The sequence below is a fragment of the Capsella rubella genome, unplaced genomic scaffold (genome assembly GCF_000375325.1).
Source record: "Capsella rubella cultivar Monte Gargano unplaced genomic scaffold, Caprub1_0 scaffold_2, whole genome shotgun sequence".
Classification (NCBI taxonomy): domain Eukaryota; kingdom Viridiplantae; phylum Streptophyta; class Magnoliopsida; order Brassicales; family Brassicaceae; genus Capsella; species Capsella rubella.
The window spans coordinates 6044262-6066199 of record NW_006238922.1 but is presented as its reverse complement, the minus strand read 5'-3'; the positions used below and the strand labels follow the sequence as shown (position 1 = coordinate 6066199).

Sequence of the window (21938 nt, the reverse complement as noted above, 5' to 3'; positions counted from 1 at the left end):
ACCTTTGTTCATCTAATTGTTTACTTGCTTTCCATTTCTGCTTTAATTATGTTTCTGTAGCTCTTGCATGCTTAGCTTGTCTTTAGTAATCTAGTTTCTGCTTTTAGTTTCTTATTACTGCTTGCTTAGTATCATCTTGTTAGGTTTGTTAGTATAAACCCCTTATCAGACTTGGCTTGACTTGTTAGTTCTGTCGCATCCGTCTTGTTTGCATCACACCCCATTTGGATCCATTTAGCCCTTTGCACTGCATTGCACTGGGGTAATTGAACTCCCAAAAGATATAAAAAACTAAGTTTCAACGTGCCTTCAAAGTTTGAATCTATTCTCAGAGATTATAAAATGTGGCGAGGAGTACCTGAGAAGACGAGCATCCTTCATCCAAAAGAGTACCAAGTCCATAGCGTCTTCCTCTCACCTTTGGAACAACTTGTGAAGTAAAACAAAAAATCATCATCGTTGTTGAATGTTTGTCAAATCAAAGCTTAAAAGGAGGAAGAGAATTCATACTTACTTTACGCACAAAAGAGTTAATCTCCTCTGGTGCAAGAGGGTTAGACTGAACCAAGTCATCTCCTTCGGGTTTGGCGTTGTGATTGGAGAAGCTTCAACTCACTTGTAGCCTTCTCGATAAATTGTTTTGTCTTTAAGTCACTTATTGTGCGTCTCTTCTTATCTAAGTGAGTTTGTTCCATAAAGTGAAGGAAATTAGGCTCCCCTCCTAACTCACTTTTCTAACACATGAGAAACAAAACAATTAAAGATTCATTAGTCAATCTTGTTAACTGAAATAGTTAAAGTACAAAAATATTAGTTGACTAGTATGCATAAAACGAAAACGTTAACCAGCTTCATGAGTTAGAAACCAAATGTTAAAAACTAGAAGAGTTACTTGTATGCATACAATACCAAGTAAATATTAAACGTTTTTGGAAGCCAAGTGTTCACAAGTTAGAAACCAAATGTTAAAAACTAAACGAGTAGAGAGTTGGTCATGCATACGTTTAGTAGGATGTTTGAAACAGAAATATTACTAATTACTAATTACTTATCATGCATACGTTTGAAACATAAACGTTAAGTAGGATGTTTTATACACAAACGTGAGTAACATGTATGCAAAGTAGTTGGGATTTAAGAGCTGTAAGTATAAACCAGAAAAACCAGATTTAAGGGTTCAGGATATAAAAACCAGATTGAAGAGTTGTAAATAAAAATCAGATTCAAGGTTTGTAAGTCAAAACAAGATGCAAGAGGTGTAAGTAAAAACCAGAATCAAGAGTTGTAAGTTAAAAGTAGAAAAACCATATTCAAGAGATGTAAGGTTATTAACCAGAAAATCAGAAGTGACTAACCAATTCATCCCAACGTTGTTCAAATGTTTTTGCACCGTTGTTGTGTTTAGCAACACGTAATCCACCCCTTTGACTGCCTCAGTTCTTATTGTTTTTGGTAGCTTCGTTGACCATTTCCAAATCTGTCCACATCTTGATGTAACCATCAAACAAACGTTTCCTCGCCTTCATCCATGCCGGTAAACCATCAGCACCTTTCTTCTTCCAAGTTTTCTTCCATTCACGCAAGTTGGATTTAAAAGAATTTTCTACTTGCTTCATGTATTATGTCTGGACATGCTCATTTATGCTCACGTCCCAGTGGAACTCTTGTTGTACAATAAACAATGAGTTAGTACTTACATACTTATCTTTCTAAATGACTTTAAACATGAAGGAAATGAATAAGCTATTAACCGCAAAAACTCTAAACCATCTAGTGGTAAAGTACGATAAATGGGATATAGACCAGGGAGATCAGATTTAAGCATCTTTAGAAGCTGCTTTGTAATCTTCCCTGTTGGATCACGTCTAAACCTGTAATGTGAGCAGCAAATTATAATAAACTTTTGTTAACAGCCAATAAAATATTTCAAGCGTAAGGTTCATGGACAGGATTCCTTCACGGTCTGGATATAGGACTGGGAGGTGAGACCGTCCAGGAGCTCGCAATAGGTCAGTCACATCCACTAAAATAGGCTCTACAGATTCTTCGCTTGTAGGCTCTGGTGAATTAGATTCAAGTCTTCCACTCCTATTTGCTGTGGGCTGAAAGCGTGCTTGTCGCTGAACCCTCGGTAAGTCATCCAAGGAGTAGCTAGGACTAGTAAAATCATATCCACGTTACTGGTCTGCAATGTTTTGTAGAAATTCTTGGCGGCTACCCGGCTGGAAATCAACCATACAAGTCATTTAAGGAAGGAGTGAAACATAATGTATTGGAAACTTATAAAATCTAATCTAGAAGAATGACAGATTTGACACACATGTGACAGAAATTGATTACTAATATATTGTAATGGATAGAACACAGTTGACACACATGTGAAAAAATAAGAATGGAACAATAAGGAGAGACACACATGCGACAGAAAAAACAATCAAACAATAAGAAGAGACTCATACGAGAGAAATAACATAGAAAAATAACCAGAGATGACACACGTTTAGATGAGAGAACACACATGGAGAGAAGAGACATGGATAGAAGACACAATCGATGGAATAAAAAGGAAAATCAAATTTGTTCAAATAAAAATAAGGAAAAAAAATCAGAAGTGAACCTAAGTAAAATCGAAACCTTTTATGACTTCTACCAAAACATATAACAAGAACTAGAGACACACATAGATAGAACACCCATTTAGATGACCAACCACACATGGAAAAAAATTTCAGTTCTGAACCTAAGTAAAATCTAAACTTATATGACTTCTACCAAAACATAGAATAATAACCAGAGACACACATGGATAGAACACCCATTTATATGACAAAACACACATGGAGAGAGAAGACCTAAAAGATGACACAATCGATGCAATAACTTTGGAAAATCTCGAAAACATTTCAGTTATGAACCTAAGTAAAATCGACACTTTTAATGACTTCCACCTAAACAAATAACAATAACGAGACACACTGTTAACTCTTCGTGTTCTTCTTTCAAATTCATATAAAAACACACAGATGATAAAATATACTTAAATGGTGCATATAAAATCAAATGAAACATAAGGATCGAGTACATAGTATAATATTGAACGCATGGCTGATTGCTTTGATAAATGATAAATATAGTTATTAGTAGATGAGGACACTAAGACATGGAGTAGCGAAGACTAGCAGCTCATCATTATTTATCAAACACTCATTTATATGACATGGCTAGAACACCCATTTATATGACCGAACACACAAGGAATGAAGACACAATCGATGCAATAAGTTTGGAAAATCACAAAAAAAAATCAGTTCACAACCTAAGTAAACTCGAACAAAACATAGAACAATAACCAGAGACACACATAGATAGAACACCCATTTATATGACAGAACACACATGGAGAGAACATACATGGATAGAAGAAACATACATGGATAGAAGAAACAATCGATGGAATAAATTTGGAAAATCTAAAACAATAATTAGTTCTGAACCTAAGTAAAATCCATACTTTTTATGACTTGTACAAAAACATTGGATTGATAGTTACTTAGTGATAAATGGAGAGGTGGTACAGGAGTCCAAGAGAACTCTTCTCTCATTCTTTGGCTCGATTGGTTCCGGTTTGACATTTGGAAAGCTGCTTTGAGTTGGTCGTTACTGTGATGAATGCGATAGATTGTAGAGGAAACTTGGAACCGCTTGCATTTACATACAAAGAATAAGAGAAGAAAAGTTAGAACTTATAAGCATGCAAAATAAAAAGAAGAAGAGGAGACTAATACCAACTCCAACAGGGGTTCTCTTATGAGTATCTGTAGATTAAAAAGCAAAAAGAAAAATCAAAAATCATTAATCATGAGAGAACCGGCTCTGTATTGAGATTTTACAGAGCTTCAGAGAACCGATGATGTGCTCGTTCGTATGTGATTGGTTGAAATTTTATGAAAAAAGAAAAAAAAAACACTATTTTCAGTGTCCAACGAAATCACTATTTCTCTCTCTCTCTCCTCTCAATCTCCTCTCCTCTCTCCTCTCTCCTCTCAATCTCTCTGTGTCCAACGAAACTCTCTGTCTCAATTTCTCTCAATTTCTCTATCTTTTCTTGAACAACCATTCACATCTTACGGGAGGAAACACGATTCTTTTCATTCATCAAACTCTCTGTCTCAATTTCTCTCAGTCTCTCTATCTTTTCTTTAAAATTTTTTAAAAGAACCCCAATTTGAGAACTCAACCACTGGAGAGACATAAATTAAACAAATTTTCAAAATTATTAATAAAAATATTGAAGAGAACTCATTCTAAGTTCTCTTGGATGGAGTTGCTCTAAGAGGGTGATAAGAGGTGAGAAGATGATGAACCTGCGATGCGGTAGTTGAGAAGAACTCGATCGTCACTTGGCGTCGATTGATGGAGGCAAACAGAAGCTTAGAGGTGAGAAGAGAAGCAAGGAGAAGCGAAGGTGAGAAGATGGAGAAAGGAAATCGCAACAATTTCATATGGCAGAGGAGAAGAAAGAAGGTTAGAGTGTTTAGGGTTTATCTTTTTCCTTATTGGATCAAGACAATTGTACAAGGCCCAACATACTTTTGCAAGGGCCAAAAAGTTTTACGTACGGCCCAATATGATTTTATTCTTACAATCCTTATATTTGTGATAGGCCCAATAAATAATTTGGTTGACATTTGTAATTTTTAAAAAAATTATAAATAAATTATAATTATTTATTTCTGTTTAGTAGTTTATAAGCAAATTTGTTTTTTAATAAATATTATACAAATTATTACTTTATAAACATATTATATACAAATTGTAAATATCTAATTTGTGTTTAGAAGGTTAGAAACTTATTTATTGCAAATAAAATGTTCATATAATTTTATCGTAAATGTGTGGAAGATGCTGAATCTAAATCTTCTTCAAACTCTCCAATCTCTTCTTCAGAAACATTCAAAATATCATCGATGATTGTCTCTTCTTCTAATTGGCCGTCGAAAGTTTCATCATGGATAAGTTCAACAGATTGTATGTTCCCAACAAATGTCTGTTGTAAAGGACCGGTTTCTAAAACTCCATATGCACTCCCTCTAGGACTTATTTGTGTAACCGTAACCACAAATCTTTTTTTTTTTGGTAACGCGAGGATATGGAATGTAACACACTTGGTCTCCTTGTGATGCTAGGATGAAAGGATCATACCTATCAAGTTTCCTTGATGTTCTAACTGCAGTTACTCCAAATTTGTCAACATGAACTCCCCGCCGCAAGATGGATCGTAACAATCACACATAAAAGCTATGCATTTCAAATTAATAACACCAGGGAACTGTATCTCCAAAACCTCCTTTAGAACTCTGTAATATATCATATCACCGGCTTGCGTACTAAAACCACAGTTATTGGTTTTCCTATTTTCACTCTCCTTAAAAACCTTGAATGCATAGCCATGGGTGTAGTAAGCTGGTGACCTTTGTGCAAGTGACATTGGACCATCTACCAGCTCTTCTAACCAAGTGGATACGCGCTCACTTCTATCGTTGCATGATTGCACCTGTATTTAACATTGTTAATGGAAGTAATATGATAATCAACAGTTACAAAAAATTTACTCACATAAAATTTCATCCAAGGTAGAAACTCAGTTTGTTTTATCCTGTTAAGAGTCTCGCATCGTAATATGGGTAAGCTTGTAACGCCCGTGTCTCGAATTTCGGGTGGTGTCGATCGACACCAAGGATGGGTGTCAATCGACACTAGTAATTTTTGGTTCGACGGTTTAAGTTTTAAATCGTCGGTTCAATTGAGGCTCGGTTTGGGGAAAAAACCTAGGTCGACTTTATAAGCTTTGAAGCGTCTCTCTCTTAACTTCACTTTGTCGCTTTGTGAGTTTGAGAGAGAACAGAGAGTGAGTCTGATCCTTTTTGGTGCCTTTGAGTGGGTTTTTGGAGGGATCAAAGCTTGCTCTTGGTGGTTCAAGGATAGAGAAAGGTTGATTTGTGGTGTTTGGTGTCTGTGGAGATTGTTTTCACCCTTGCAAGCCCCTGTTCGTTGCTGTTCTTTCTTGTTTAAGAGGTGAGTGTATGACCAAAGCTTATCTAAGCATGTTTGATCATTGTTTTGGGTGTTTTGATGATTTTTTGATTGGTTTCTTTGCTTGTTTGTCTGTTTATATGATGAATGATGCCTGTGGAACCCCTTGGAGAATCGCTCATATCATGGTGGTGATTTGGAGGGGAGATCGAGCGAGAAACGTTAGCTGGAGCGACTGTAGAGCGTCGGTGTCGATCGACACCAGTGGAGGGTGTCGCTCGACACCAGTGGAGGGTGTCGCTCGACACCAATATTTTTGTTACGCGAGGATAGCTACGACTCGCGAATGGATTGTCGAGCTCGATGTCGACCGCGAGGGTTGATCGACACCGATAGTCATAAGCGTTTTCTTGTTTGTCTTTTATTGGTTGTCTGGTTCTTTTCCTTGAATAATGATTGAATGTGCTTGTGTGTATAGCTAGTGGTGGGATGATCGCCTCACTAAGTATTTATGAAATACTTATGCATCTCTTGTCAGTGATGCAGGTAAAGTGAAATAGTCATCCGTGGAATCATGGCGAGGAGAGGAGGATGATATAGGCGCTCATTGGTGTTCTAGATTATTGTTGGATTTGTTAGGGTGTTAGAACGGAATTTAGAAGCATGTTAGGTGTTTATGATTCTGGAATAATGTTTTGTTGAACTTGTTGGTTTGAATGAAATAATTATAATGGACTTGCGTTTAAGTCTTCTGCTGGTAATGTTTGGTGCGGCTTAATTGATTTGGATTGATTTAGGGCTGGTTTAGCTGGTTCACAAATTAGTTGGGTTAATCCGGTCTGCATGTTTAAAAAAAAGGATGGGTTCTTTCAAAGCTGTTTGTAATTGCTCATGATACATCTTGTTGAGAAAAAATACATCTTGAATTCGAGTTTATATACCTTCCATATGTTAACAAGTTCTCACAATTAAGCAAAATATAGGTATACAAGTGTTTTAATTCTTCTTCTATAAGCCACAGTTACCTTGGTTTCCCACTTAACCGACCGATTTGTGTGAAGATATCTAGAATGAAAGTTATGTAGTGGGGTTTTTCTCCTCCACCATCAAAACATATAGTTTTCTGCTTTTTGTTAGAACACTTCGGGGGAAATAATAGGCAGCAAAATTGGATCCAATTCATTGATGCTTTGTGCGATAATAGAACCTTCGACTTTGCTTAAATTCTTCTCCATAAAATCTTTCGAATGGGTACATCCACCGATATTGAACCAGACCCCCAAGTTGTGCCTCCCTAGGAAGATGAATAGGAAGATGCTCTTTTACATCAACGAACGACGGTGGAAATATTTTCTCCAAGTTGCATATAAGAACGGGTATGTTGTCCGATAACCGCCTAATGCTATCTTCCGTAAGTGATCTTGCGCATAGGTCTCGAAAGAAAGCACTATTTCCTATAAGTAATTATGGGACAATACATTTATATATGTTAATATATTGTACTTAGAAGAATGGAGATGAATAAGTATATATTGTTTAGGTTATTTTTAAAAAGAATGATAATGAATACGATTATTTATTCATAATTGCGATAGCTTCATATTTATTTTTTGAGAGGAGTACGAGAAATGCAAATGGAAGTAAGCGTTGCATAAACACATGGCAATCATGACTCTTCATCCCTCATAAACAACCTTCTTGGTTGTGAACACAATTTTGTAGGTTGAAGCATATCCGTAAGGAAATTTTACTTTCCGATTTGCGACGGTGTGACTCTTCCATGAAAATCACCATATCGTGGAGAAGTCCCGTCTCCGGATCACGCTTAAAAAAGAACAATATTAATTTATGAAAGATAACAAAAACTTATATTTAATTTAAAAGATAAGTAACATACCATATTTTCTCTTTTACGAACATATGGTACAGCTCCACAAGTGTGTTTTGCCATACCATAACTTCCGCAGTCGCTCTTTCGGTTATTAGAGTTTGTTACGCTATGCTCTTTATTTTTTTCTTTTTCCCAATACTCGATCAAGCCATTCCAAACTGCTCTTCACATAAATTTTATTTTGTCTTTCCCTTTTCGCCACTTTTTTCCACTCGTAAGTGTTGTCCTTGAAACGCTTAGCACAAATCTCATCAAATTTTTCCTCCACTTCGGTATTAACCTCGTACGCCCAATAATATTTTTGCTACAACATTTTAATAATTTTTAAATTTAAATAAAATTTATAAAATTTGTAAGTTAAATTATTAATCTAAAATTAATATTTTTTAATTAAAATTGAAATATAAAATTAGTAACATACCGCAAACGCTTTGTACCACCGATCCTTTGTTTCTCTTGAGACAGAAGAAAAATTAGGAGCGGGTTCCGGAAAATCACTCTCCATAATATGTTTGATGGACTTTTTCAAGCCAAGAGAGTAAGAGTACCTTATACAAAAAATTTACAATTTTTATGTTAATATCACTACCTCATCATAAATTTGCTATCAAATTCTAATAATCGATTAAACTATAAGGAAACATAATTCATAACTTATAAATAAATAAATAAACATAATTCATAATTCAATGAAATAAATAAATTGTAATAACTAAATTGAAATATATAAATATTTATAAATAAATTATAAATAAACTGTAATAAATAAATTGTAATGATGAAATTGCCAATATGATCCATCTATTCGAGAAGGATCTAATCTCTTCAAATGAATTCGTCCCGGAGCTCGCAAGAGTTGTTCCAAATTCATGGTGTCTAGAGGATGTTGTTGTTCAGCTTCCATGGGTTCGTCATTCCCGTTTGGGCGAGTCTTGGGTACGACAGTATCCATGTTTTCATCGATAATAGATTGACTTGGCGGCTAGGTTTCTGAACTACTTCCACCACCATAACCCATGTTGTTCCTTTCCAATTTTTGGCAATAATCCATGTATCCGTTCCCACCATAACCCATGAATCCATAACACATGTTGTTCCTTTCATCGATAAAAGGAAGGAGCTTTTACGTGAAGGTTGGGTTCATCTTCTTCTTGCTCCAGGCTGTCTCAATTACATCGAAAATATGCCATAGGGTTTGGGAATAGAGAGAGATAGAGAGGAATTTGGGTAGAAGGAGAAGCAATAGCTTTGTGTTTGACGGCAAATTCAGTTTGTAGATTAAGGATTTTTTTTTAGGGCTGAAAAGTAGAGAGACAATAGAAGAGAGGAAGATTTTTTTAAAAAAAAACTTTGGATTCTGAAAAACAAAAAATTGGGCTATAATAGTGATTTTTGGGTTCCGGCTTCACGAATATCTTCTCCGGCACAAATTTAATACTTAATAGAGCCTTTCATGTTCGTGTTACAATGATCTGCTACCGATACTTAACTTTTTATAGTGATGGTTCCAATTTTAGTTTAAAAGAGCCTTTCATGGTCCTGACCACCCTTTCCACTCCTGTTATACACTCATCAAATGAGTAGTGCCCCCAAGGAAATTTCTCGCAAGCATTCAACTCGTGCACAACACTAAGAAGAAATTCTTTAATGTATCCATTACCCCTAAAATCTTAGAATCTGCTTTCATTATCTTGTATAAGTAATATAAGATCATCATCTTCTTTTTGTCTATATGTGCGCTCCTCATTCTCTTCATCTTCTCGTCCACATCTTTTATTCTAATTTTTTCATCTCTTTCAAAATCCTTTTTACAAACTTCAAAGCATCCAACTTCTTCCAGTTTTTGGGGTAGTCATGGCAATGAAATCCGGTTAAAATTACATGTTCTTTCAAAGAATAAAATAGGCACTCCATTTAACACAAACCAACACTCTTTTTCCATCTTGGTACAATCTATGCGAAGCAAAAGCATCAACATATCTTAAGTGCATATCTCTATTTTTTTCTCTAAAAAAGAGCATTGCTTTGCTACAACATATTACTCTATTTCTTACTCTAAAATAGAGGTTTTTTATATAAAAAAAAAGAGTAGAGAATAGAGTATTTAGACCATCTCCAATGTATTTTGCTATTTTTTCTTCTAAAACAGAGGAACTCTATAATGGAGGTGATTTTTACTCTATAATAGAATATTCCAAATAGAACGATCTGTTTACACCATCTGTTTATAAAAGTTACAAATTAACCCATTTATTTTCACTTTTATAAAACTATAAATAATTATTTTTGTATTAAAAGAATTGTTATGGAATAAATGGAAAATAAAATATATTTTTTCCTTCAATAAAAAATAAAATTTATTATTAAATATATTTATAAAATTTTATATAAGTTATCTTTTGGAGATGGTAGTTTCAAATTGTATAATTTATATTTATATGAAAACCTTTAAAACATTTTATATTATTAGTTATTTGCAAGTAAGATAGTTCAACTCTATTTATAGAAAAAAAATAGAGTTCTTCTATATATAGAGATAAAAATAGTAATCTCTATAATAGATATGGATAGAGAGGTGAGTTGGAGATACCCTTAGGCATGTGGAAATATGCTTGAACTGAGAATGTTTTCTAAACCAACTAACTTTTTCTGGAAACTTATCTATGCATTCTATTGTCTGTGTCACAGTACACCTAATTCCAATCTTACAACTTTTGGTGTATTCAACTGGACCAATAAAACATCCTCTCTCGAGGCAATGGATGAGATTCATCATCCTCCTAACTAGCTTCATCATAATCTTCTTTACCAGAGTTATCATCCTCCTCTTCACCAGCTTTCTTCTCACCAAATTTTTCCTCGCCACTATCATTATCCTTGGGAGTATCATCCATCTTTTCACTACCATTATTAGCTTCAACTTCTTCACCACCACCACCATCATCATCATCATCATGTTCTCGTTTGTCCTTTGCTGAGTTGTGCACAATATGAAAAATATGGTGAAGCATTTCATCAAATTTTTGATGACTCATTTGATCAAATGATCGATGCGCAAAGATATCGATCGTTCATTTGGAATGTATCCAGAAAGATGTCGAACGTGCATTTGTAAAAAATGCAGCTCTCATTTGGGATAAGGTCAAAATAGAAAAGATTATGAGAGCATTTATACATGTTGCACAATATGATAGTAGAATATGAACGGGATAGATACACTCAGTTTGTGGTTCTCACTCTTTACTAGTGTTCAAGAAATTAGCCAAAATCAAAATATGCCAAAACGGTGTTCATAAATCCCTTTCACTATAAACAATAACCCTATGTTTCTCCTCTCTGACCATCAAACAACCTTTCTCGATTATTAACCTAAAACTAATGAGGTACATTCCGATTCCTTTGGTGACAGACATAATAAGACGTGAAGGGAAGTATGGTTTTTGCTACCTTGGGCCATTTATTGCGGCGTGTGGTGCTTACACGGAGCTCGTCAACGCTGAGATCATGTTGAAAGAGGTTGATTTGCAAGAATTTTTTTTCAGTGGGGAACTCGCTAGTCTCACTTCCATCTATAGGCCCTTCTTGTTAAGGTGTCTTGCACATGAGAATCTGACGGCCAAATATGTTGAATCAATCCTATTTTTGAAACATGCCACACTATAAACTCATTAAGAGCACTTCCCATAAAATTATAATTTATTTATTAACTATTCAAAAAAGTCATCCGTGCAGTAGCACATGTTATCCGCTAGTTAATGTATAGTGGGTTCTAGCCTAGTGGATTTACAAATCAATGAACTAATGCTCAGGATCAGAGTTTGAATTATGGGAAGCCCCATTTTAAAGAGATATAATATTTTTGTTGTTAGACCGAGGAATCAGAACGCGTTCGATTATGCTTGTGAGAAAGCTGAAACTTATAGTTCTAGCTAGAAATTTCCACTTTTTTTTTGTTTAGCAGGAATTTGCGCCTATTGGAGTGCATAATAGCAATGCTTCTGATTATGGTGGGTGAAACCCTTAGTGCGACTGGGAGCTTTAGGGGTTCAGTTATAGTTACTCTGGGGATAAATTTTGTTAAGAGAGATGTAACAGGATAAACCGATTAAACTCTTGGTTTAATCTTCGGAATTTCGGGTTTAGTTGTTCGGTTCAATTATCTTAATTTTCATTATATGTAATGCTTTTGTAATTTTGGGATAATCAATCAAACAAACAATTTTCATCTTCAATCTTTTACTCTCTGTCTCTCTCATGATCATCATCATCACTTATCATCATCCATCATCAAATCAATGTTGTTAGAGCTGATCTTTCACTTTTTATGATTAGCTTATAGTCTTTCTTAATCTTAGGATTCTCGGTGAATCTATATATTAAGATATATTTTACTGTTTCATTGGTATCAGAGCCAATCAAGCTCATTCCTCTAAACTATTCATGTGAGGAGGTTTACAAAAGAATGGAAAATTGTTTGTGTATATTTTGTGAGAAACACGACACCACATGTCATTATCAGTTAAAAAAAAAACATAATGATCAAGTTTCTGACTATATAGAAGAAGTTCATCAAATCCAGAAAGTTGTGAAGAATCTTGATACGTTCATGGAAAGTGTGAAGAATTCAGATTCCTTAATCGAACCGTTGTATTGTGTCTCAGCTCTTCAGGTTGTCGATTCAGTTTCTCATGTGTTGAAGGTTCATAAAGTGGATTCAAATGCCAAGGAAGTGGAAGAATTTCCTCAACAACCAACGAATGGTAATGGCAAAAATGTTACACACCAAGTATTCGATCAAATTCCTAAAGAGTAACAAGTAAAGGAAAAGTGAGGAAGTATCATAAGGGCTGCTAATGTCTACTTAATGAAAAACAGGTGAAGAAACTCATTTCATCTTCGAATAATCAAATTTGGAAACCTGGTGGAATATTGATTAAACATGATAGGTCAAACTAGTTAGAAACATGTTACAAACATGATAAATTGATGAGGTTAATGGACTGGCTGTTTTGTATGTGGTTGAAATAAATCAACTCCATAGAGTTTGATAATTTATGAGGATATTCTTGTGTTGCTATGAAATAAATCAACTCCATATGGTTCCCTTCTAAGATAGCCAGATACTCATTATAAAGATGGACTTGGAACGATTTGGGGCAGTCCAGTATTGATCTTCAAATTTTGAAGATGTATGCCTGATATGATAGCCAAACGGCTCAGACCCACGAGATGTTAATGACAAAAGTGTTAATGCATACCATATATGTTGCTAATTCACTTGTCAAATTTTGTACTTACAAAAGTGTTAATGCATACCATATATGACCTCAGTGTCTCCAAATGCCCCACAGACCGTACAAAACTCCATGCACCTCTCTCATAAGCAGGATCAGCTCTTTTGTACAGATTTAGAAAAAAAAGCAGAAGATGTCTTAAAATCTACAATCCCACAATCAAACCTATCTATATAATTCAACTTCATACTTTCAAAGATGAATCCATGCCTTGTCTAACAACAATTCAAACCAAAAAAACAATATATATATATATATATATATATATTTTGTTTTGTTATACATAATAACCATATAACAGTAGGTGAGTTTAATAATTAAATCAGACAACTTATCAAACAAAGTGCTATCCTTCACTACATGCCAAGCTTCCCAGAAAAAACGTCCAGACCCGAGCCTATTTCTTGGACATGGAGAAGAGAACAGTAGTAATCTCATGATCTGTAGGAATGGTCACCAACTGAGCAGCTACCAACGAATTTCATCAGAAGGAATGGAGAGAATTGATTTTTTCAACAGAGAAGGGCTCAATAGTGTTGCTCTCAATGCCTAACAAGTGAGTGTAATAAGATATAATCATATCTCTCGAAGTGGATCCACATTATCCACTAAGATATCATTCTCACCACGGAGATAACAAATGAGATTCTTGGCCTGATTTGCTAGGACAGCTGTGTGGAAAAACGAGTATTAGCATCCCACTCTTGCAGCCATCTAACTCTAGACTTCTGCCTGTAGAAGGACTCAAGAGCTGCTGTAAAGAAATCCCAATTCCGCCTAAAATGTGCCATAGGTACAAGTGAAAGTAGTCTTTTCCTTATCATTTAGGTGGTAGGGATTTGGAAGAATCCATTATACCCATCAAGGGAACATTAGTAGGGATGATTGGTTAGTTTTTCTAACATTTGATTAATGAAAGGAAGAGGGTAAATGTCTTTCCTAGATACAACATTCAATTTTCTATAATCAATGTTCATCCTATGGCATCTGATTGTCCTAGTGGGGATCAATTCATATTTATCATTTTTGATTACTGCAATTCCCTGCTTCTTAGGTACACAATGAACTGCATATACCCATGTACTATCAGAGATAGAATAATTAAACTTAATAAATTGCAAGTTGTCTCCCTCAGAAAAATACTAATAACTACATTTTAATACAAAGACATTAATCATCATACGAACATAAATATTTTCGAAAACAGATTGAACTCAAGCTGCAACTCAAATTTAAATAACTACCAATGGTTGGAAGCAAAATTACAGATTTGATTGCCTTAGAGCACCTCCATTGGTGTACATTAGGAGAGGTACTAATAAAATTAAGTTAATAAAGAAAGAAAAAACTAAATAAAGAGAAAGAGAGAGGTAATTAATATAGACTTGATGGATTTGATACTCATACAAAATACACACATATCAAATTTATATTAGTTCAACTAATACCAAAAATAAAAAAATAATTTAATATATAAAACACTATTTTTTTTTCTTAGCACCCCTCATTGGTTTATACCAGTGGAGGTGGGCTTAGAAAATTTTTAATCAATTAAATAACCAAATACAAATGGATTGTGTTTTATATAAGTTTATTTACTGTTGTGTCTAGCAATGTAATTGTGTTTTGTAATTTTTAGTATAGTTATCTTGCTAGTTTGTTCCAAACTATTCAACAAAGAGAACTAAGTAATCGTTTATAAAACCATATAACATGAGGTCTAAGAAATTGAAACATTTACCTTCCAGTACAGTTCATCTTCATCAAATTGTGTTATCTCCGAGCCTTCGTTGGTTGCGCCATCTGTAGCGTGGGAGATGGCTTCCATTTCTCTTTGAAGTTCTTCATCAATTGACTGTGCCCTTCCATCCACATAAGTCCCGTCACGTCTTCGATGGGTCTCTCTCAATACACGTAACATGGAAGACTCAATGTCTTCTCTTTGTTTCTACAAAATAAGCCAAACAAATTAGTACTGAAACAATTATGACTTGAAAAAGACATATATTGATCCTGTATTTCTGTGAAAGCAAAGCGTCTTAGCAAACGGAAAATGTGATATTGACACCACAAGAAGATTTTAGAATCAATTACTTCATTAAAATTGTTGAGCAAGGTTTGGTTTCTTTTGAAACAAGGTTGATCAACTTCAAAGTTATGGAAAAACTTTTGGATTTTTATTTGACTTGAAGAAGCTGAAGCTAGTGGACGATGAAAACTTGATGGCTTCTTGTGCCAACCTTAAATTTTTTCTGAAGCATGAAACTCATTGTGATATTGATGATAATGATCTATTTTTGCAGCTGAAGCTTTTAAAAGGGACTTGACCTAAAGAGATTAAAAAGGTTGTTGAGATCTTAGTTTTTTTAAGAAAGATGGATAGTTGTTATCTCAATACATGGATTCCATATCGCATAATGATGACAATTCCCATTTCTGTTGATTCTGCGGAAAAAAGTTTATCAATGTTGAAGCTTATAAAAATATCTAAGGTCAACTATGTCACAAGAGAGGGTGAATTGATTAACAATGTTGTCCATTGAAAGAAGTTTAACGGAAAAAGTTGATTACAAAAGTTTGATTGATGAGTTTACAAATAAAAATGCAAGGAGAATCATATTCAGAAAAAAGCAAAATGTATTGATTTGTAATGTTTTAAAACTTTTACGTTTTTGTTAACCACATTCAGTTTTATGTTTAGTTTGATCAAATTTTTTTTTGTTATTAATATGTGTAAAGTGGTCTTTATTTTGCTACTTGCTTGTAGTCGTATAGATTGTAGGAACGGCTCTGCATCCACCTTATTACTACCATTATTAGCCTCAACTACTTCACCACCATCATGCTTTGTTTCACCTTAACCTCCAGCCTCTGCAAGATTATTGATAAAGTGAGAAGGTGTGGTTGCAAATGCTTTGTTTCCTTGTGTGGGCTGAGCCAAAGGGAAATTAATGGTCTCTCCACCACCGCAGCCAACTATTGTTGCAAAGTAGAGAATTGACGTTCCAGTGAAATTCTCGCTATCGCACCAGCCGAACTCTCTCCACGCTCAAGATTGTTGCTAAAGTGAGAAGGCCTGGTTGCAAATGCTTTGTTTCCTTGTGTGGGCTGAGCCGAAGGGAAATTAATGGTCTCTCCACCACCGCAGCCAACTATTGTTGCAAAGTAGAGAATTGACGTTCCAGTGAAATTCTCGCTATCGCACCAGCCGAACTCTCTCCACGCTCAAGAGTAGAATAGTGTTCTCCACGACCAAAGATCCTCCTGTTATGAGACGGTACGTGCTGTAGCAAAAAAAAACCCAAAAAAATTACATTATTTACAATATTTAAACCGAAACTTAACTAATTGATACATTGATAGAACATAACCACAAATAAAAAAATAAAACTTCAAGTAAGTCTTAACAGAACAGTGTAAACAAGGTATTCAGAAAAAAGCAAAATGTATTGATTTGTGATGTTTTAAAAATTTTACGTTTTTGTTAACCATATACAGTTTTATGTTTAGTTTGATCAAATTTTTTTTAAAATTATTAATATATGTAAAGTGGCCTTTTTTTTGCTACTTGCTTGTAGTCGTATAGACTGTCGGAATGGCTCTGCATCCACCTTATTACTACCATTATTAGCCTCAACTTCTTCTGCACCATCATCATCATAATCATCCTCACTAGCTTCATCCTCCTTATTAGATTTATCATCATCCTCCTAACAAACTTCCTTCTCACCAGACTTCTCCTCCTCGCTATCATCATCCTCGCCACTATCATCATCTTTGTAAGTATTATTATCATTGTTAGTATCATCCATCTTCTCACCACCATTATTAGCCTCAACTTCTTCACCACCATCATCATCATCATATTCTTTGCCACCACCATCATCATCATCATCATCATCATGTTCTTCACCAACACCATTATCATCACCATCATCTGAATCCTGCAATTTCAAACACTGGAAGTTACTTAGATGTTCTAATTGTCTGTTGCTGTACTAAAACTACAAAACATTACTTAGTTATTTTAGTTGAACTAGTTATTAGCAAAGCCACACAGTAAGTATTAGCAAAATCAGATAGTCAAATCAGAAACCGAGACAATCAAATTTGAGAATAAGGATGTACCTTAAAAATGTGTCATATTTTTCTTGAATGGTGAGGGCCCTTTGTGTAGATTGATCAGATGAAATTTTTGAAGTGTGGGGACTATCAACATCATGCTGACTCATTGTTTTTTCTGAGCTCTTTTCATATGTTTGAGCCACTTGTTTAGCCTTTGCATCCACAAAAGCTCCATCTAGCCTAGTATGAGTTTCCATAAATACTTTTTCAAGTGATACAAGACGGCCAAATTTATCCTCCTATATTATACAAAAACATATTAGTGTCAAATGCAATATTTAAAGGCAGTTTACAAATAGTGTACTAATTCCTTAGCAAGTCTTGTTGAACTTGCAAGTAGGATTTCTTTCCAGACAAGTCTTTGTGTATGCTAAGACCTCCACGATCAGAATTACGGGACTATGAAGCATTAGTGCTTTTTTCTATACAATAGGGAGTGTTTCAATGCTCAACCATTTTGTCCCAAAGCATTGGACCAATCCATATTGGTACCACACCACTGCTCTTTGCATGGCTGACTATTCCCTTCATCCTTCTTTTGGTGATCTTAATAAAGTTTTTTAACACTCCGAAGTCATCTCACCTAGTGGACCCCATGTTTGCTCTCAGCCCATTGGCCCACCTCTCCTAATGGAGCTCACGTCTTCTCACTAGGCCCGTGAGCCCATCAATATCCGATGGTCGGTTTGATAAGTCCGGGAGGCGTAAATACTTGTTTACCAACCCTACAAATTACCACGTCATATTTCCTTGTATTTTGGCCTCACTCACACAGTTCCCAGCAACCACTTCTCGGAAGGTCACCCAGCATTTGACTACTGATACTAGGATTTTTCTATCAATTAAAAAAGAAGTCAAAACTGATACAAAATCTAAGACACTACTACTAAAGAGCATGTTCAATTAACATATAAGAGCCAGTCATTTGGAAAACAAACCATTACCCATGTATTAGATATGAACTCAAAAGATTAAGGACAAGAGTTCTCACCAAATAATCTCAACATCCAAATTATGATACTCAATCAAGAGAGGTAAATGTTGTCTTCCAAGAAGAGCCAACAGATAATATAACATTTGTTAGTAAATCGAATTTGGTTGTTGATCTTGAGCATGTGGCGGTGGTGGCGGCTGTTGCTCCATGATGATAGGCGGTGGATTATGCTTTGGAATCATCGGAATGGTTGATATGTATGTGGAATCTAGTACGGTGGATGTTGCTGCTAGGGAAACTGGTATGTGTCATTAAAACCTATAATTGTGTCATTAACCGTTTCTAAAATTTTTTTTCTTAAAATTGGTAACAGTACGTAATTGTTTTATTCTCTCGAAATTAATTAGCATTAATATAATTTCGGAAACTATATTAATTATATACTATTCCAAAAATTATAAAATAAATTCATATGATTAAGGAAACTATATAAATGTTACATTATTATAATTTAGAAAACCATATTAATGCTAAAAACAATATGTCTTATAAGGAAAAAAATATGTTTATGAATATAAAAGATCTCAATCTTTTAAAAATATTCTAATTAGAATAAGAAATACTTATACGAAACTAAAAAACAAACATCATTCCTTTAAACTGGAGACAACAAAACCAAACAAAACTGAATTGGAGACATCAATAGAATGTTTAATGACTGTAGAAATTAGGAAAAACTAGAAATGAGGAATGAATTATAAGTTGATATAATAATATGAAAATTATATTCTAAAGAGGTCCAGAGAATGCAAGCAGCAAAGGAAACTAAAAATTAACTATAAGAACTCTAATGGTTAATTCATGTAATTGGAGCACTATGTTACTTTTAAACCTATATTTACAGCCGCTACACATTGTTTTTTTATCGTATAAAGATGGAATAATAGATAATGGAGCAACAAACCTTCTTCTTCTTCTTCTTCTTCTTTCCACAAGTTGTGTTGTGTAATATATCAATAACACAATAGCACAAAAAACAAAGATCCGTGTTTTAAATCAGTCCATCACACACCGCCTCATCATCCTTTGTAACCACCACCACCGCCGCCATAATCACCCCAGATATGTGGCCTCCACCTCTTTCGCCACCAAAGCCGTCGCCAGATGAATCACCATCGTTGCAGCCCCGGCTCAAAAAAAATTTAACCCCTAAGGCGAGTTACATAAACGGTCCCCTAAACACATGCTAATAGAGTACTATATATAGAAAATCATTAAACTTCATGTCTTGATCTGCTCCAAGTTTGCATCATATAATATGCTGCATTCCTCTCTGATGAATCCTTCTTTGAATCTGAAAGATAAACCCAATAGTTATTCCAAAAAACGGTTTTTCCGAAGAACTTTAGCTGATGCAAAATCATGAATAACAGTATCAAAATCCATTCCTTCTAACATATTTTTCTCAATGCATAAAATGGCTAAACCAACCATTTAATCTTTCTTGAGACATTGAAGATCTCATGTAATTTTTCAATAGCTTTAACTTGGAGAAACTTCTCTCAGCAGATGCTACAGTAACAGGTGTAGTTAAAAGAAGTCGATAAGCAATTGAAACATTTGGGTAACTTCCAATATTTTCAACAAATTCAAGCACATCACTAGGTGTCATTGGCACATCTAGTAAAACCATTTGCAAAACTTTCAATTCAGAATAAAAGTCATTTAAATCAACATCTGATACAATGCCATGAGAAAATGTTTTCTGAAAATTAATGCAATGCTCTCTTAATTCATTTTCATCAAGTGACTTTAGTTTCAAAGAATCAAATAAAAACCCAAAAACACTTTTAAAAGTAGTCATTTGCTCAAACCTATTTTTAACCAAACCAATTGCCATATCTATAACAATAAGAAAATAATTAACTCTAAAATCATCTTCAACGGATAAAATTTCCTATCAAGCTCATCATTCTCATCAAATTGTTTCTTTCTAAAGATACGACGTTTACTTGGAAATATAATATCAATATTCATATCATTTGCAAGACCTTGAGCTACTTTCAAACAAGAATTAAATCCTTCATTTCTAAACTTTTCAAAAAACAGCATTATACCTTCCAATTGTCTTAAAGCAACATCAGTGCACATGGATTTGGATTGTAAACTCTTGCTTACCGTGTTCATAACAAACAATATTTCATACCAAATGATCATGCCAAGTAAGAACTCAAAATTCTCAAGTGAGCCAATTAAACTTTCAGCTTCACTTTTAGTTATGGCATCATCACAAGATTCAAATAAATCAAATAAAGCTAATCGAATTTGAGGAGCTTGAAACCTAATAGCTTTAACACTTTTGATACGACTTTCCCAACGAGTATTAGAGAGACATTTTACTGTCAAGTATGGAACATGGTCAAAGAGAATCTTCCATCTTTTAGTAGAACTAGAAAACAATACATATATACGTTGTAAAATTCCAAAGAAAGAGATAGCTTTCACACAAGAATGTGCCATATCACTAACCACAAGATTGAGACTATGACAACCACATGGCATATATAAGGCTTTTGGATTAATATCAAGTAATTTGTTTTTGAACTCCTTGATGTTTGCCTTTCATATTAGAACCATTGTCATAACCTTGACCTCTCACATTCCAACATCAAGGTTTTAGTGCATCTAATAGTTTATCGTAGAGACCTAATCCGGATGTATCGTCTACGGTTAGAAATTCTAAAAAATACTCTTCAACTTTTACTTTTTTATCCAAGAGCCTTACACATCGAACTATTAAAGTCATTTGCTCTTGATGACTCACATCCGGTGTACAATCAAGAATGATAGAGAAATACTTGGCCTCTTTAATGATGTTAACTATAGAAACTTGAACTTTATGAGCCAAAACAGAAATTAACTCATTTTGGACGTTATGACCAAGATAGTGATGATGTATTTCTTGACTATGAATACGCCTAATATGTTCTTGCATTATCAAATCAAATTCAGCAATCGAATCAATCATCCCTAGAAAGTTACCATTACTATCTTGGTATAGTTTCTCATTTGTTCCACGGAAAGCTAAATTTTGTTTAGCAAGACATTTTATACCCGCAATAATTCTAACTAAAACAAGCCTCCACCGTTCTTTCTCTGTTGCAATTTATTTTTGCATTTCTTTATCAATAGTTTGATTTTTGCCAAATCTAATGTTCATCTCATTCCATGTTCTCATGTTAGACATATGCTCTACACTTCTCTCATGTTGTTTAATTCTCTCACTAAGATGCTTCCAATCATTATATCCATCATTTGCTAACATACTTGAGTAACCACGAGTTTTAAACAATTTTCAACAATAACAATATACTTTGTTCACATGATTCGATTAAAATAACCAATTTCTATCGCAAGTCTCTCCATTACTCAACTTTCTAGAATAATACTCGTATGAAAAATGCATATTTTCTTATCAAGTGGAAACACCAAATTCAGTTCTCTTTTAGGTCCCTTTTTAACTAACGTATCTTTCATTTTATTATCAAGGTTTTCCCAAAATCTAGGATCATAAATATCAATCAACAATGCATTTGGAACATTATTTTCATGCTCACTCAAACGACTAGGACTATCATTGTTATTCAAAGAACTAGGACCA

General features: G+C 34.4%; 1 long non-coding RNA gene across 3 annotated transcripts; it reads right to left on the bottom strand.

Annotated features, from left to right (window-relative positions):
• Positions 1-7: 7 nt before the first annotated feature.
• LOC111831840 lies at positions 8-4646 on the bottom strand. 3 transcript variants are annotated; one of them, XR_002834925.1, is made up of 6 exons: positions 4365-4646; positions 3551-3815; positions 1356-2222; positions 515-734; positions 359-429; positions 8-257 (listed from the first exon to the last, which is right to left on the bottom strand). It is a non-coding gene; the product is annotated as an uncharacterized LOC111831840 (long non-coding RNA). The 3 variants fall into 3 exon arrangements; XR_002834926.1 differs by having other exon boundaries at positions 8-271; positions 3551-4645; XR_002834924.1 differs by having other exon boundaries at positions 3551-4644.
• Between the last annotated feature and the right edge of the window lie 17292 nt (positions 4647-21938).